Genomic DNA, 18,217 nt, shown 5'->3' on the forward strand with positions numbered 1-18,217 from the left:
TCACACTGTGTGTCATATTTCCTTGTGATCTTCCTTTTTAAGTTATTAAACTGTCCGGCTGGACAACTCTTAAAAAATATAGTCCTATTTAGTCTATATTTATTGTCTTAACAATTTTCTCTTTAGTCTAAAGACCACTGTTCTTTGAGAAAAAAAAAAACAGGCCTGTGCATGGCATCATAAAATTCTTTTGATTGGTTGGGGGTCGCTCCAGGCCCCAGAGAGGGTGGGAAAAGCAGAGCCGACCCAGGCACCCGCTCCGCGGTGTGAGAAAGTGAATGCTGAGGCTCCTCCGTCTCATCGCTCAACGAACGGGGCAATGTCAAAGTGCGCTTTGACTTCTTGTGCTTAGGTCTGTGGTCGCACTCCAGGCACCAGAGACCTACCAAATCGGGGTCTGTGACGGACATGGCACGGTGATAGGCGCCATACGGCTTGAACCCCGACTAGACATCCCTACATACCAAAAGAAGTAATTCAAAACACTTTATTTCAGCCACCAGGGCCATAAAAGTACAATACATCACACTATACGACATACATCACAGAATAGATCATAAAAATACATAATTACCTAAAAATATGTTTTAAAAAACATATATATATATATATATATATATACATATATATATATATATATACACACACATACACAATTATTTAAAAAAGGGACAATCTCATTAAAAGTGAGATGTTGCTAAAATATTCCAGATGGAACCCAAATAAAAGGCGCTTGGATGTGGGACATCAAGCGGGAGAGCGACAAAGAGCTTTCCTGCAGAGCACCCATAAGGCTCCCAAACATTTTGCAATTGAACTAACCATTACTATGCAAGAGCCTGATCTTAGAATACGGAGGGCGTCCTGATGGTTCTGTACACCTATTAACCTGCAAATCCATACCAACCAATTGTGTCAGGGTTATAATAACCTGTGCAGACGAACAAAACGTAGGAAGCACTTTCCTCCTGGTGGTCACAAGGGGGACAAGTGGTGCCTTCTTTGTCCTTCCAGCCTGATGTAAACGTTCTGAGAGGTAAAGTGCCTGTGTGAAAGTGAAAATAGAGTTTTCTATGCAGTGGAAGGGTCACCACATCCCAAAATAACTCCTGCCCTGAAAGGACTTAATGTCCGTGTAATCACTTGTTAATTTAGCAGTGTCTGACTACCGAACATCCTCAGTCTCCATAAGTGACTAAAGGGAGCCGACAAAGGTTGAAAAAGTCTGTCAAAAAGTGACAGGAGGCAGTTCTCTGACTGATTTGCGGTGGATGGGGCGGAAAGAATATAACTGACGTCAGACGCTGGGGCGGCGCCTATATAGACGACGCGGATGTCACCACGATGATGAACCCGACGCCTACGAAGTAACGCGGAGTCGACCGAAGCCCCTTATCGTAGTGCAGGTGTCCTGCTATGAAAAATCTTCCGGATCCAGCCTGGCGCCTGGAAGTTCAAAGGTAATGAAGAACCGGGTTTTAGAACCCAGCGGCACCAGGGGCACGCCCAAAGTCTTCGAGTTCACCTGTCTTAGAATACAGAGACAAGGGATACTTCTCGGTGACGTCAAAGATCAAATTTATTAGCTGCAACCAGGAACAGAAATCTACGAAGTACGACACAAGTAGGTTCGTCAGAAACTGCTCAATTTTCGTGTTGCGAGACATCGTCTTTTATGCTAAAAATCACATTCCTGACAAACACCCATTATTTACGAATTGTCCAATCAAAGGTAACATTGCAAAAGGTATCGCATGACGACAAACCCACTTTTCAGTTGTCCAGCCCACCATCAATTACACGGGAAAGCCCAACATTCTTTCTCGAACAGGCCAGACAAACTCATAATAAAAGACCACAACCCATACCATAAACAAGCCATAAAAGAAGGAACAGAAACAGATGAGCAGCAGGATAAAGGTTGTGTGCGTGTGCAATAAACTCAAAAATGTCCTGTTCTTTGATCTTAATCTCGATCAACTACCGGACAAGGAACTGGCTTAGCAAGGCTAGCTTCAGGCAACGAGGTCAGTTCGCTCAGGTCAGCTAGGAGTCAGCTAAAGTGTACGTGTACCAAAAGACTTGTTCGGCCGTAGTCATCAGCCTATGTGAGGGCAACCACAAAATGGCTGCATACACAAAATGGAACCCGAGGGTTCAGAACGAAATCCCTAAATACATAGTGAATCCATCGGTCTAGCATGGCGAAGTCACTCGTACATGCCGCACTCACTAGTTACGGTTCACTACTATCAAATTCGTAACAAAACCATGACCTTTATGAAACGGGTTCAGAATTCACGGAACCTCAGACCCTCCTTTTGCCCTTACATAGGCAATAACCTAAACTCACATCAATCTGAATCCAGGTCTATATTCATCAGATCATCAAGATGTTGCTGGAGAATAATCCTATTACTTAGTAACTCTCTTGAGACAGGTCTCCTTGCACACGTAGTAGCACAGAGGCAACATATAGCAGGAGCACACTGTACACAAAGACAAAACAGGAAAAGAATCGCTAAAACCATCCCAATGATCATCAGAATTTTCCATCCCCAAGTGGATAACAATTCCCAAAACCATCCCATCAACGACCAATCTCCTTCGTCCACATGTACAGACTCAGAGATCTTATGTAGCTTGGAAATGGCCTGGTACACTGTTGGAGCATTGTCTGGAATGAAAACGCAGCAGCTCGATTGAATCAATTTACATAACCCTCCTCTATCTGCAAGTATAACGTCTAACGTAACTCGATTCTGCAACATCCTAAGACGATCCGATTGGAGCTCAGCAGTCAAGTTACTAAGGGCACCGGCAGTCTCAACTATGGTGGACTCAACCACTCTCGTCAATCGCCGTATGTTCCTACTATTAACCATAGGTCCCCAAAACGGCGGGAAACCCTTAAGAAAATCTCCCAATTCTTGTCCTGAAGTATCTTCCTTACTGAAGACACCTCTAGCCACTCTCGTTCTATGATAATCTGCGGCTGCAGTATACGTAGGGGGCAACAGAAACGAAACATAACATGTTCCCGAAAAATCAGGGGGCAACCATGTATATGCTCTATCATAGCAGACAAAATACGTACCCTTAGCTGCTAAAAACGATGGGGAAGTCTGGGACGCAAAAACATACGTCTCAGTGCAAACACTCTTCCCTAACTGAGCTCTCGGATTCTTGCCATTACCTTGCAGACAAAAATGACCACGATGAGCAATATTACTCGGATTATCTTTCATGGAACGCAGGATATAGACTTCATGGGCATAAAAGAACATCGTCCTATACGCCCACACAGATCCACTATAGCTGAATGGCAGAACCAAATAAGGGATACCTTTATCTGTAGTATGAGGCATAAGCCCACACACCCAACAATTAGTGGTGTTCACTACTAACTGATGCTGATGCAGAAGTTGTATAAAGGAATTATTAGCGAATTCCAATCTTCTAATTGATTCATGTTCAGGTAAAGGGTGAAAAGAATGCGAAGAAATAGTAGTAGGAAAAGACATAGGTTGTGTGGTGGGTGCAAACGTCACTTGAAAAGAGAAAACAACATATCCCACCAAAAACATCGTCATGCTAAGTAGCATTAAAAGGCACGTTATCAGAAAACATTTGCTACTCATTAATTTACACAGTCTCGTCTTAAAGTTCATTTCTACAACAGCTCTCTCGATCTCAAAAAACTCCATCCTCTAACCGTGCTGTTCGCTGCAGTTGGTTCTCTTCGGCTTAGATGTACGTCTGTAAGACCAGGGAACACCCTAGAACAAACCAGAACCGTCAACCTTGTGTCTACCGGCTGTACACTCTAATGCTTTATACCGCAACCCTACAGCTGAACCCGGATGGCGGTTCGAAAAAGTAAAATAGGTCAAAACAGCTTTTCGGATGAGAGAGCGTAGTTTCAAAAATAGAAAGAAATTATTTTATTTGTCCATCAACTCTCGGTCGTAAATTATAGCGGCCTTTACCAGGCAATGTCTGATCACGAAACAACAACTCAGGCTCAGTAGTGTCTAGTCTCAAAGAAGGGGACACAGCTTCTTGCAAAATATCGTTGTCCTCACGCTCAGAGCTTGTCCCAACCAAACGCGCGTCACTGAATGGAACAAAACGTGGCACAGTCTCAGTTTCTGAATCACTAACACCCTCCTGGACCCACTGGTCGTACGGCAGAGGCAAAGAAACCCTCTTACAATGTACGCCGTGGATCCAGTTCTTCTTGCCGTGTACTCTCACTGCGGTACGCGTCAATAAAAGGACCTGATAGGGGCCAGTCCAGCGGGGCTGATCGTTCTTTGTCCGCTGAAAATTTTTCACCAGAATCCACAAACCAGGATCAATGGCGTGTCCTGGATCTTCAGATGCTTGTGGGAGGGTATCGTGAACCTGTTGGTGTAAGACACGCAATTTAGCGGTCAAATCATACAAATAGTCGATCAGTACAGGATGTTCAATCTCGCTAAACTTTGTCGGCTTCGGCACTCCCCATATATTTGCCGGGTGACCAAATACGATCTCGTAGGGGCTAAGGCCCACTCGAGAATGCACTGTAGTTCTAGTTGACAAAAGTGCCAATGTCAAAGCATTGGGCCATTGGAGACCAGAGCTCGCCTGAATCTTGGCTAACTTCAGTTTCAAAGTGCCATTGTAGCATTCGACTAACCCAGCTGATTGGGGGTGATTTGCAGCATGGAATTTCTGCTTAATTTCCCAAACCTTCACACACTCTCTTCATAACTTGGCCCACAATTTCACTTCCGTTATCACTCCACACCATCCTTGGCAATCCGTATCTAGGGAAAAATTCCTTGAGTAGGGCTTTGGCTGTGGACAAGGCAGTATTATCTTTCAGGGGGTATGCTTCTACCCATCTCGAAAAGGCACAAACAACCACAAGGACGTATTTTAGGTTGTTACATCTTTCCATGTGGATGAAATCCAATTTTAGAACCTCGAACGGATACGTCGGAGGCGCTAAGTGCCCAGCTGGAGTTGGAGTTCCCTTGAGAGGATTATACATCAGACAAACCATACAATTCTGTGGAGTGGTGTGGCTCACTGGTTAGAGGCGGCAGACCCGGGAGCAGAAGCCAGCCGGGACCATGGTTCAATTCCCGACGCGGCAGGGTCTTGGACTTCGGTCAGCGGACTCGATAATCCTCGCTTCGGTGCCTACTCTAATCAGGGGTCCCACTCGGTAACTCTGGGCATAGCTTGCCTAATCTCCACAACGGCCCCTCCAACGCCGGGGATGCTTGGCTCCACCTTGGGGACTCCTAGCAGGGACCATCCCACAGGGAAAGCCAGGACGGGTTCCCCAGCGTTACACAGCGCCAGGAAACCTCCGGGTAACAGTGTGCTTTACAAGCTCAAACATAATAATAATAATAATAATTCTTGACCAGATTCTCCACACACTTAGGAATTCCAGCATTCTGCCATACCGGAGCCAACAACTTACGAATCCCTTTCGCACTAATGTGAGCCATTCCATGCGCCATCGTAACCACAGCAAGCACATACGCATCAGGTAACAACCATCGCTGATGTTCTGACAACTCAATTCAACAACCAGTCGAATCCAATTTTCCCATACTCTCTCTCCACACGTTCAATTCTTTCTCTGTAGCTTCTGCCTGAATTGACTTCACACTCTCTATTGTATCCTCACACATTCCTCTATCCAGAACCCATCTTGCTGGACCCGCAACATACATACGACTCATCACATCTTTCGCCGTCTCTTTCGCAACTTCATCCGCAAATGCATTACCACGACCAACGTCATCGGTAACCTTCTTATGTGCACTGCATTTCACGATCGCAACTTGCATCGGCAATGTAAGTGACTCAAGAAGTTCATTCACCAACTGACCATGCTAAATTTTCGTACCATGCGAAGTCAGAAACCCACGTTCTTTCCACAAGCGACCGAAACTATGAGCAACACCAAACGCATACTGGCTATCGGTATACACAGTCACTCTCTTTCCTTTCGACAACACACATGCTCTCGTCAGTGCTATAACTCTGCTGCTTGAGCGGAATTTTGTGGGACACGTGCAGCTTCAACAATCGTATACAAAGTCGTAACCGCATATGCTACTGTCGTATCCCCATTCGGAAGCCTAAAGCATGAACCATCTACCCAAAAGGTACCCTCAGACTTCACAAGAGGAGTGTCTTTCAAATCAATTCTACCCTTCGTTTCTTCCTCTGTCCTAAGAAAGCAATCATGCTGTTCCTGAACATCCGTCTCTACAGAAATCGGCAACAACATAGCTGGATTCAACGTGTTGCATCGCTTTATATGCACGTGACTCGCCAAAAGCGTCAACTCGTAACCTGACAATCGAGCACTAGTTAAGTGCTGTGTTTTCGTCCTTTTTAATAAAGTATCCACTGCATGTGGGACCATCACAATCAATGTATTATCCATTACCAAACCAGCAGACTGTCAAATAGAAACAGCTGCTGCCGCTGTAGCTCTCAAACAACTCGGCAACGCTCTAGCTACCGGATCTAAAGTCGACGAGAAATACGCACATGGACGATGTTAATCGCCAAACTGCTGAGTCAGGACTGAAAATGCACATCCCTCTCTCTCTCGAGAATATAGAGTGTAAAAGGCTTACTGTAGTCGGGAGTACCCAACACAGGAGCCGAACACAATGCATCACGCAATTCAGAAAAACTCTTCTGACATTCGTCAGACCAAGCAAGAGGATTCAGAGTATCCTTAAGAGTAGGTGCTAACAAAGGTTTCGCAAGCAACGAAAAGTTCGGAATCCATTGCCTACAGTACGAAGTAATACCCAAGAAAGCACGCACTTCTCTCTGTGTGGTTGGCACATTCATTTTCGCAATTGCTTGAATTCGTTCTGGGGTCAACCTTCTTCCCTCCTTCGATAAGAGATGACCTAAGTAGGTCACTTCTTGTCGACAATACTGCAACTTCGAAGGTGACACTTTATGATGGAGGTCAGACAAATGTCGCAACAAAGAAAAAGTAGCTTCTTTACAAGTCTCTTCATCGTCAGCAGCAACTAACAAATCGTCTACATACTGAATAAGAGCAGCACCATCAGGCAAGACAATCGTATCAAGTTGTGTTTTCAAAGCCTGACTATAGATGGATGGACTCTCACAATAGCCTTGAAGAGCGCGCTTAAATCTTAAGCTTCGGCCTCCTAAAGAGAAGCCAAAAATATCTCTACTCTCCTCGGCAATCGGACGCTGAAGAAAGCATTCTTCAGGTCAATCACCGAAAACCAAGTAGCTGAAGCAGGAATCATAGTCAGTAAAGCAGTAATATCTGGAACAACAGGAAACTGTGGCACAACAATTGTGTTCACTTCTCGAAGATCGATCACAAACCTATACACAGGCGGTTGAGAAGAATCAGTACGTTTCAGGACAGGCAAAACTGGACTATTGCACACATTACCTCTCGTCTCTTCTATCACACCTTTCTCAATCAGATCATAGATAATCGCTAAAAGTGCTCTTTCACCATCACTAGAAATTCTATATTGGGGAATACGTGGAAATCTAGCATTCGCTTTCAGCGTCACAACATATGGTGGAATCTCCAAAAGACCCACGTCATTAGGACCAGTAGCCCAAAGAGTATCTGGGAGAGAACGCAATTCCAATGGAAGCCGATCTTTAGACAAATATATCGGAGAGATCACTCTCTTACCCAATGTAAGCTGTACTCCTGAAGAAGAACAATGCAATGTCGCATACAATCTCTTCAACAAGTCCAAACCCAACAAATTCTCACTACAACCTGTTGTTAAAATGAGGGGTTGTGGTATCTCCCACCTTCATGCCCCCCAGCGTCTCCGCATGTAATGGAGCTACTCGCGGTAACATCACTTAGAATGTCACCGCGACCAGCGTTCCAAGGCGAGCGCCGGGGGCGAGAGTGAAACGGACTCCGTGAGGGTTGTTGTGGCTGAGGTCGTTAGGTTATACTCTGAACCTAATAAATGTCTTATGTACCTTCAACGTATCGTCCTTGCATTTTTATGGCCATTTCTACACTGGCGACGAGGGTCTTTAGGAATCTACGACCTCAACACGCACGTGCGAACGGAACGGGCAGCTGGCTGTAAAAGAGTATTTGTACGCTCTGAGGAAGACCGAAGTGCGGAGAAAGTATCGCAAATAGTAGCGACAGCAGGTTCGAGGGTGAAGAGTGCGATCCCGTAGCAGACTGAAGTGCAGAGAAAGGATCGTAAAGAGGAGGGACAGCGGGTCTGAGCGTTGAAAAGTCCTGTCCCTGTTTAAGAAAAAGTAAGGTAACGCCTGCCAGCTGTCTTTAAGCGCGCTGTGTTCTGACCCGAGAGTAACGATCTGACTGTGATGAACTAGGGGTCAAGGAAGCGTGTGAAGCGGCTGTAGTAGCGAGGGTCTGACGAATTTAACAGTTAAGCGCCAGCTGGGATCGTTCTATAACCAGCATTTGACAGTCAGCTGGCATGTAAGAGGCAGGCGCGCCGTGCCATACCCACATGAGGAGACTGAGTGTGAGTTTGTGACAGGGAGTCACGGAAGTGTGGTGTCTGCGGAGAGTTTTACACTACGTGGATGAGAGGCGATAGCGGTGTGATATTTACCTGACTAGCCTCGCTTCTACAGCTGTGGTTGCGTTGCCCTCATCAGGAAGCTGTCAGCGCGCCAGGACGAATTTCATATTGTCTTCACCTTATTCTGATGTACATGTTGAAGTGACTGGCAGCGTAAGCAGCGCTCTACCCTCTGGCGCGTTGTTTGTATAAAAGGAAAACTTTTGCGTTCTACACATCTTGTAATTTTCACAGGCGCAATGGCTTTGTGAATTTCAGTCAGTGTGCAACCTTGGAACTTGTTTGGATTCTCCTCACGAGCCTGTAGCATTCTGCTCAGAGGGGTGTTGGCTATGTAAGACACCTACAGCGAGGCGAGAATTGTAACTGTGAGCCCTTCACTGCTGTTTGGGATTATTTTGTGCAAGATCAAAGAAATGGCAATCTTCTAGTGTAAAATTGGTATCTCCGTGAACTGGCGTGCACGCCACTGTGCCTTCAAATGTTTTAAATGCTTCCCGAATACTAAATGTAGAAATAGAGAGTTAGTTGATTCGGTGTTGAAACCTCTTGGTAGAGGTGGAGAAGTGTGGCTCACTGGTTAGTGGAGGCAGACCCGGAAGCAGAGGTCAGCCCGGGACCAGGGTTCAATTCCCGGCTCGGCGGGGTCTTGAGTCCTAAAAATGTCCATGGACTCGACAATTCTCACTCTGGTGCCTACCCCTCGCGGCGGGATGCTTGGCTTTCACCTTGCGGATACCCTGCCGGGGTTATCTCACAGGGGAATACCAGGACGGGTTCCCTAAGCAAGCGCTTAGAAACCGCTCGGTGATTTGCGCTATATAAATTCCTGTACATTTACATTTACAGTTACATTTACATTTACAAGAGGTGTACTTTGCTAGTTTAGTGGGTTGAGAATAGCACTGTGCCCTACTAGTCACTGTATCAACCAGCAATATACACACATTGTTTTTTTTTCTCTTTGCCATTGAATTCTGTGACACTGTACCATGCAGAGCGTGACGCCTCCACCCTTTTTCCTGACTAACCCCGGGGAACCTACTATTCAGTGGAAAAAGTGAAAGAAAGTGTTTTTGAATTATGCTACTGTGTGTGGGCCAAACCTTGGACTAGAAAGGAAGGTAGCATTATTGGCGTATTACCTGGGAGCAGAAGGGGAAGAAGTTTTAGATCACCTCCCAGATCTAGGGACGCAGGAGGCAAGGGGTCTTAATGAGCTAGAAGTAAGTCTTAAGAAATTGGATTTACACTATCTCCCTAAGATGAGCACCATAATGGAGAGGTATCATTTTGGGAAAAGAGCACAGAAGGAGGGGGAATCTATCGAAGATTTTGTCTCTGAATTAAGAAAACTAGCTGTGACATGCAAGTTTGGTGGTGCAAGTGAGGAAAGGATCAGGGACCAGTTTGTATTAGCTTGCAGAATGGAGCGTGTACTTGAGGAGTTATGGCTTAAGGATGACCCACCCTTGAGGGAGGTTTTACTTATAGCAAAACAAGTTGAGCACATGTTACAGTGCGTCAAGGAAATAAAGCAAGACACTGGGGAGAAAAGAAGCGAAGATAAACCCAATGTAAGTGAAGTGGTGACCGAGTGTGAAGCTGTTTCCGTGATTACATGCCAGAAAGTAGTGGGCAAAGAGCAGAAGGAGAGCAAATCGGGAGGACAATTCAAGGCCACCTGCTATAGATGTGGTAAGCAGGGGCATCTAGCAAATGACAAAGTGTGTCCCGCCCTCAGGTTCACCTGTAACAAGTGCGGAAAGAAAGGTCATTTCAGGCAGTATTGCAAGAGTGGACAAGGATTCAGTAGACAGAATAGAGACAGGACGAACGTGGTGTGTGATGAAATTGTGGTGCAAGTGAACGGAAGTCAGATCCAAGGCCTCAATGACACTACGTGTGAAGAAATTGTAGTACAGGTTGATGAAGGTCAGGTCTGCAGCCCCAAAGACACCATAAAAGTGGGGAGTACCGAGTTAGAAGCATTATTTGATTCCTGTTCTAGGATAACTATCATTAGTGCAAGGGAATTCTCCTGAGTGTCCAAGGGGAGGATAATCTTGAGGAAAATGGATGTGAGGCCCGGGGGGTATGCGGGTCGTCCCATCTCAATGAAAGGTTACTTTTGGGACAAAATTGAATACAGGAACAGGACAACAGTGTCCAAGGTGTATGTGTCTACAGTCGGGGATAACATTTTGGGTTGGCAGGCACAAAAGGAGTTGGGGGTCTATCTCAATCCTAATAGTAATCCCCGGATCTTGATACAGGAGATACAGGAACAAAATGAAGACTTAGTGACTGAGTTCAAGGAAGTATTCAGAGAGGAGCCAGGATGCTTGAAGAACTACTGTCAAAAGATAAAATTGAAAGAGAACGCAAAGCCGGTTGTGGCCAAGGTCAGGAAGCTTCCCATTGCCATCCAAGTAGAGGTGAAATCAGAACTAGAGAAACTGTGCAAGGCAGGTGTCATCGAACCGGTGGAAGCGACGGAATGGTTGGCACCCATCGTGGCCACAAAGAAAAAGGATGGGTCGGTTTCGGCTCTGCATAGACCTGAGAGCGCTGAACAAAGAGGTCGTGGTCGATCGATTTCCACTACCGAACATCACCCAGATGATGAGCATGCTAGAGGGGGCAAAGGTATTCTCCACACTCAACCTCACCTCAGCTTACTTTCAGATCAAACTGCCCGAAGAGTCGCAAGAACTAACAGCGTTTGTGACACCCATGGGCGCGTACAAGTTCAAAAGGATGCCCTTTGGGTTGGTCTCGGCGGCAGCCGTGTTTCAGAGGCTCATGGGGAACATCTTGAAAGATATCCCTGGTGTCGTATGCTACCAGGACGATGTGCTTATATTTGCAAAAAACCATAAAGAGCACGATGAGAGGCTGAGACGTGTGCTGGGAAGGTTTAGGTCGCAAGGACTAACGGTGAAAAGATAAAAGTGTGTTTTTGGCTGAGCAGAACTGGACTTCTTGGGACACAAGGTGACACCTGAAGGAATCTGTCCCAAAGCCGAGCTCCAGAACACCATTGTAAATTTGGTGCCCCCCACGAGCAAGGACGAGATCAAGTCATTTATGGGAATGCTGGAGTTCTACGGAAAATTCTTACGGAACCTTGCAGGAAGGACATACGCCATCAGGTTGCTACTCAAGAAAGAGACGGCGTTCAACTGGAGTCAGGAATGTCTGAGAGAGTTTGAAGATGTGAGGAAGGCACTTGCAGAAGCCCCCAGCCTTAAGTCTTACATACCCAACCGTGCGACAGTAGTCACCACCGACGCAAGCGCTAAAGGGCTGGGAGCGGTCCTCACTCAAGTAGGCAAAGGCGGAGAAGAAACGATAGCTTTCGCCTCAAACAACTACTCGGTGATCGAAAAGGAAGCTTTGGCAGTATCCTGGGCTTTGGGGAAATTTAGAGACTTCCTGTGGGGGACACAGTTCACTCTTCGTACTGACCACAAGCCGTTGGTAGAAGTCTTCAGCAAGAAGGGCCTAGATGCCATCTCCAGCAGGATCAGGCGTTGGGTGGTCGGTCTCCAGGAATACACTTTTGGTGTCGAGTACGTCCCGGGAACGTGTAACTTTGCAGCAGACTGTTTGTCAAGACATGTAAATGAAAATGAGGCAAAGGAAACGCATGACAAGGCGGAAGATGAAGTGGATGACCATCAGATGGAAAATGTCTGCGCAATCCAGAGAGCATTAGGAGAAGAAACATGGAAAAATGCGCTGAAAGAAGATGAAATCTTGGAGGAGGTGTGCAAAAGAGTAAAAGACAGATGGAAACACGAAGATAAACGGGAGGAGGCTCTGCGGCCATACTGGATTGTCAAAGACGAGCTGTCCATAGTCGATGAATGCTTGTTCAGGGGGACGAGATTAGTACCACCCGTGTCTATGAGAGAGAACCTTGTTGAGATGGCTCACGAAGGCCACATGGGCATCACCAAGACTAAAAAAAAGGCTCAGAGAGAACTATTGGTGGCCAAGCATGGACCTTGCAATCGAAAGAAAAATAAGAGACTGTATTCCGTGCAGCAACAGCGACAAAGTCTTGAAACAACTGACACCTCCAATGGTGTGCAGGCCGCCACCATCAGGACCCTGGGAGGAATTAGCGCTGGACATTGTGGGTCCATTGACTGGAGAAGTGCGCACGCTGTACATTCTGGTGCTCATGGATATGTACTCTAGGTGGCCGGAGGTGAAATTAGTGAGTGAAGTCACAACTAAGGTCGTCATTGGGTTCCTGCAAGAGTTGTTTGTCAGGGAAGGATTACCCAGCAGCCTACTCACGGACAATGGGGTGCAATTATGTTCGAAAGAGATGGAAGACTTCATTGTGGAGAGAGGTATCTCAAACAAACGTTGTGCTCTGTATCACCCCGAGACCAATGGCATGGTCGAGCGCTTTAATAAAACCCTCAAGGAGAGTATCCAATTGGCCAAGGCCAGTGGCATAAGCTGGAAGGAAGAAGTATGGAGGCGGGTAGAAGGATACAGGTTCACTCCGCACCAAACGACGGGAGTCACCCCATTCGAGTTGCTCCGCGCAAGGATACCAAACACCAAGCTATCCCCAGGGTGGATGGGGTGGCACAAGGGATGGTCAGATCACTCCAAGGAAGCGAAAGGGTTGGTGAAACAAGAGGGAGCTATGGTGGGGAGGAAAGAAAGATACGACAGGCTCAACTCTACACGGGAGGCCGGATTTAAAGTAGGGGACGACATTAAGATCAGGACCCCTACTGGTAGAGCAAGTTGGTCAGGATACAGTAGTCCCACCAAGATCACTAAATTGTTCAGGAATGCTGTGAAGACTCAGGAGGGGAAGATCTGGAACCTGGGAAGAGTAGTGAGATTCCACCCACCCGGGCATGATACCTGTAGTGAAGGGGAGGGTGAGAGCAACGCGGTGGGGAGCAAAGGTGCAAACACCAAGAAGCTGTTGCCTGTCCCCCACCCAGGTGGAAGGTCTAGCCGGAGAGTGACCAGACCCCCCCAGATATTTTGATCAATATGTGATGATGTGATTTTCTGCAATACAATTGTTCTGTTGTTTAACTCTTATGTTTCATTCCGCAGGGGAGGGGGATGTGTGGTATCTCCCACCTTCATGCCCCCCGGCGTCTCCGCATGTAATGGAGCTGCTCGCCGTGACATCACTTAGAATGTCACCGCGACCAGCGTTCCAAGGCGAGCGCCGGGGGCGAGAGCGAAACAGACTCCGTGAGGGTTGTTGTGGCTGAGGTCGTTAGGTTATACTCTGAACCTAATAAACGTCTTACGTCCTTCAACGTATCGTCCTTGCATTTTGTGGCCATTTCTACAGGGGTGCTTCCAATTCACAAGGTCCAACAGAAAGAGACAAAGGACTAGAAACCGGATTACGAACTGGGGCACCAGAAAAACCTACCGAAACATTCGTCAAGCCAAACAAAGGTGCGCCAGGGAGTTTAGAGTGCATGATAGAACTCTTCGCCGCACATGTATCCAACAGAAAAGGCTCTGACACACCCGATGTAATCACTTCAACATAAGGTCCACTCTGATCTACTGGAACTGACACTACTCCCTCACTTTGTCTATGACTGTCCTAGCAATCATTACCAACAGCATTCTCACTCTCAACATAGTAGTCGTCCGCATAATACTGAGCCGATCTACCAGACGCAACATTCTGCTGATCAAAACAATTCATCGTATTCTGTGGAGGGAAGGAATGTGCATTCTGGGGGAACACACCACATCCTCTACCTCTAGGAGCTTCCTGAACACCTCGACCTCTCACACCAGACACACCATTCATTCGCTGCAACAGAACCGGACAACTACTCTTGAAATGCCCTTCTTCTTTACAATACGCACACTGATTAGGGCCTGGAGGAACACGCTGCTGAGATCCTCTCTGAAACTGCTGAGGTTGCTGAAATTCACGCTGATTATAACGAGGCGAATACGCCTGTTGCAAAAGAACCTTCGTCTTCAAATCTTTAGTCTTTCTCTATGCTTTCTCTTTCTCATCCTTATCCCTATTCTCGTAATATTGTGCAGTAGCCAATATCTGGGACGACGAAGAAACAGCCCATGAACTCTCTGAATCCTTCAACTTATTACACAACTCGGGAAGCAAATTATGAACAAACTTATCTACGAACAACCTTTGGCCACCTTCCGTACTCATGTCTTGACCACTATGATCAATGAAAGTCTCTTCGAACCTAGTGAAGAAATCAGACACACTCATCTTTCTTCTGCTTACATGCAGACAATTTATCCCAATTCACTCTCATAGCAGGCATCAGAGTCTTCATATAATTAATAATCCTACCAGGGAGTTCTGCAACTAAAGCTTCAGGTTTAGCTCCACCACCCTGAAGACCATCTGCAGCAGTAATATTAGCCCATGAATCACCTAACTCTTGCGCATGATCCACATGACGAATCTTCGCCCACAAAGGTTGAGGAACCACATTCCCAAACAACATGTCTATATGGGCTTAATTCATGACACACGCGTCAGCTGTCTGTGACAACTCCTTATAATACCCTGCAGGATCTTGCGGGGGTCAGGAAGAGTCTGCTTAAGGGCCAAAACTTCAGCTCGTTTCCACGAACATGTACCCAAACACGCTGAAAATGAGCTTCTACAGCCTGAATACCATTGTTAACATCGGCCTGAACTGCCTCTTTCCATACCGGAGGAACCTCTCTCATAGGGTACTGTCTCACTTTTCTCCTAACAGAAGGATCAGGCTCAAACAACGACGAGAAGGATGCTAACTCCTGAACGCAAGTAACGCCGCAACAGCTTTCTCGACACAGGAACCCACTATCGTTCCCTTCGCAAACTCTGACTGTACATTAAACAACTCTGATGGGGTCTGACCCAACTCACCATCTTCCAATTCCTCACGGAGGAAAGTACATATGGTATCGAAGACATACCTCTGCTTTGGTGCTTCCCATTGTCGGAAGACATCCATAACCGACTCTAAATCATATCTCGAAGAATTCGTAACCCATTTACGAGCCAAATGATCCAACACTGCCCGCTCTTCGGGACCAGGCAACTGGCTACGCAATTGTTTACGATTAAATACAGGGGTCACACTCAATGACTCAAAGAAAGGAGACAAAAGACCAGTAACAGTATCAGTCATTCTCTGTTGAACAGAAGGAGAAGCTGTCATAAGGACAGGAGTCAAAGCAGGCTGAGATAAAACAACCGTAGGAGTAGTAGCAGAAGAAGTAGCAAGTACAGAAGAAAAAGTTGTAGGAGTTTGAGGCGGAACTGATAGCAAAGTCGGCGGCCCTAGAGAAGGCTGCGCCAAAGGAGAAGGAACCAGCTGAAGAGGAGCTAGCGGCTGTGCAACAACAGGAGGCTGAACAGCTAGAGGTTGCGCAACTAAAGGTTGCGGAGGTGCCGTAGCACTCTGCACATAAGGTGGTGGCGAACATAACAAATGTGAAATCAAAGGATCCTTTTCAGGATCCTTCGTTGCACCTTGTAGAAGAGGTGACAAAGCTGGATAACATTTATCGATGGCCATTTTATGTTGCCTATGCAACTCTTCACTCGCTTGCTCTTCTTCATTATCTTTAAACTGCCTAGCAGCTTGCATTATCAATATACCCTTCTCTCTTTTTTCTCGCTTCGCTTGTTTAATTTCTCTCTGTTTGGCTTCCTTACGCCAGAGGCGGAAAGAGTCAAACATCGCTGGCCAGGCTTTCTTCTTAAATAGTTGAACTTCCAGATTATCTAAAATCTCTGTGTCATAGCTACCATGTTGGGGCCATTTTAAAACACCGTCTTTCCTAGTGTATCGGACCCACAATTCATTATACGTAATGGGGCCCGCACCATGTTTAGAATAGAGCTCATAATTCGGAGTTCCAACCGGATGGTATCGGACACGAGTCCTCCAATCGGGAGTCCCTTTTACAACCACAACAAAATATCTTTCAAAGTTTGCTAAGACCAGGCATCTTCGCTCACTGATCTAGCTTCAAACTTCAAGGGATTACCAAAAACGATAGCCTCGCAAATATAAGAGTCCCTCGGCTTTGGCACTTGCAAGTTCCAAATCAAAGATCCCGAAGGAAACCCAAAACTAAGGACTGGGAGCGACCCACTTATACTTAACTGAAGTATCGATCACGTCACCAGAAGACCCGTCTATCGTCTCGCTCTACAAATTGTCACAAAGGGATCCAAGAGAGGGTGACAGTCAGGGCAGCAGTCCTTCGTAGCCGTCGGAAAGCGGGAAGCCTCGCAGCAAAAACCTTCAGTCCACGTTCGACATGCCGGGGTCGATGAAGTGGGGGCCGTCTTCCAGAAGCTCTCACGATCTTCAGGCTTGGACCGGTACCACTGAAGTCGCCCAACGTTGGGCGCCAACTGAAGAACTGGGTTTTAGAACCCAGCGGCGCCAGGGGCACGCCCAAAGTCTTCGAGTTCACCTGTCTAAGAATACAGAGACACAGGATACTTCTCGGTGACGTCAAAGATCAAATTTATTGGTTGCAACCAGGAACAGAAATCTACGAAGTACGACACAAGTAGGTTTGTCAGAAACTGCTCAATTTTCGTATTGCTAGACATCGTCTTTTATGTTAAAAATCACATTCCTGACAAATACCCATTATTTACGAATTGTCTAATCAAAGGTAACATTGCAAAAGGTATCGCATGACGACAAACCCACTTTTCAGTTGTCCAGCCCACCATCAATTACACGGGAAAGCCCAACACTCTTTCTCGAACAGGCCGGACAAACCCATAATAAAAGACCACAACCCATACCATAAACAAGCCATAAAAGAAGGAACAGAAACAGATGAGCAGCAGGATAAGGGGTGTGTGCGTGTGCAATAAACTCAACAATGTCCTGTTCTTTGATCTTAATCTCGATCAACTACCGGACAAGGAACTGGCTTAGCAAGGCTAGCTTCAGGCAACGAGGGCAGTTTGCTCAGGTCACCTAGGAGTCAGCTAAAGTGTACGTGTACCAAAAGACTTGTTCGGCCGTAGTCATCTGCCTATGTGAGGGCAACCACAAAATGGCTGCCATACACAAAATGGAACCCGAGGGTTCCGAACGAAATCCCTAAATACATAGTGAATCCATCGGTCTAGCATGGCGAAATCACTTGTACATGCCGCACTCACTAGTTACGGATCGCTACTATCAAATTGGTAACAAAACCATTACGAAACGGGTTCAGAATTCACAGAACCTCAGTAAGGAATCTGAAGCTAGATGCCTCTGGCAGATTCATGATTTAATTATTAACATAACTTTCACATCAAGCAGTTTTACAGTTACATTGCGACTAGCGTCCATAAATATTGATCGATTTCACCAATTTAATTAATCATAGCTGTAAAAATGAAAAACTGCTGAAAATCAGGTTTGGTATATATTTTTAAATGTAAAAATAGTAAACCATTTTTAAATTGAAAAATATACATTCTTATTGAGTTTATAAGCAAACTTTTATGAAAAGAGGATTTTTTGCCTGGAGCACTGCATGAGAGTACCAGGACCAATCTGCCTCAAACCTTCCTATTTTTATTTTACCTA

The 18,217-nt window shown here is 46.1% G+C and overlaps 1 protein-coding gene across 4 annotated transcripts in view; it reads right to left on the reverse strand.

Moving 5' to 3' along the window:
- Positions 1-18,217, reverse strand: part of LOC147685008 (uncharacterized) — a 2,279,237-nt gene that overhangs the window by 892,211 nt on the left and 1,368,809 nt on the right. The gene's annotated exons all lie outside the window — the stretch shown is intronic.

This window comes from Lissotriton vulgaris, chromosome 10, assembly GCF_964263255.1.
Source record: "Lissotriton vulgaris chromosome 10, aLisVul1.2, whole genome shotgun sequence".
Taxonomy (NCBI): domain Eukaryota; kingdom Metazoa; phylum Chordata; class Amphibia; order Caudata; family Salamandridae; genus Lissotriton; species Lissotriton vulgaris.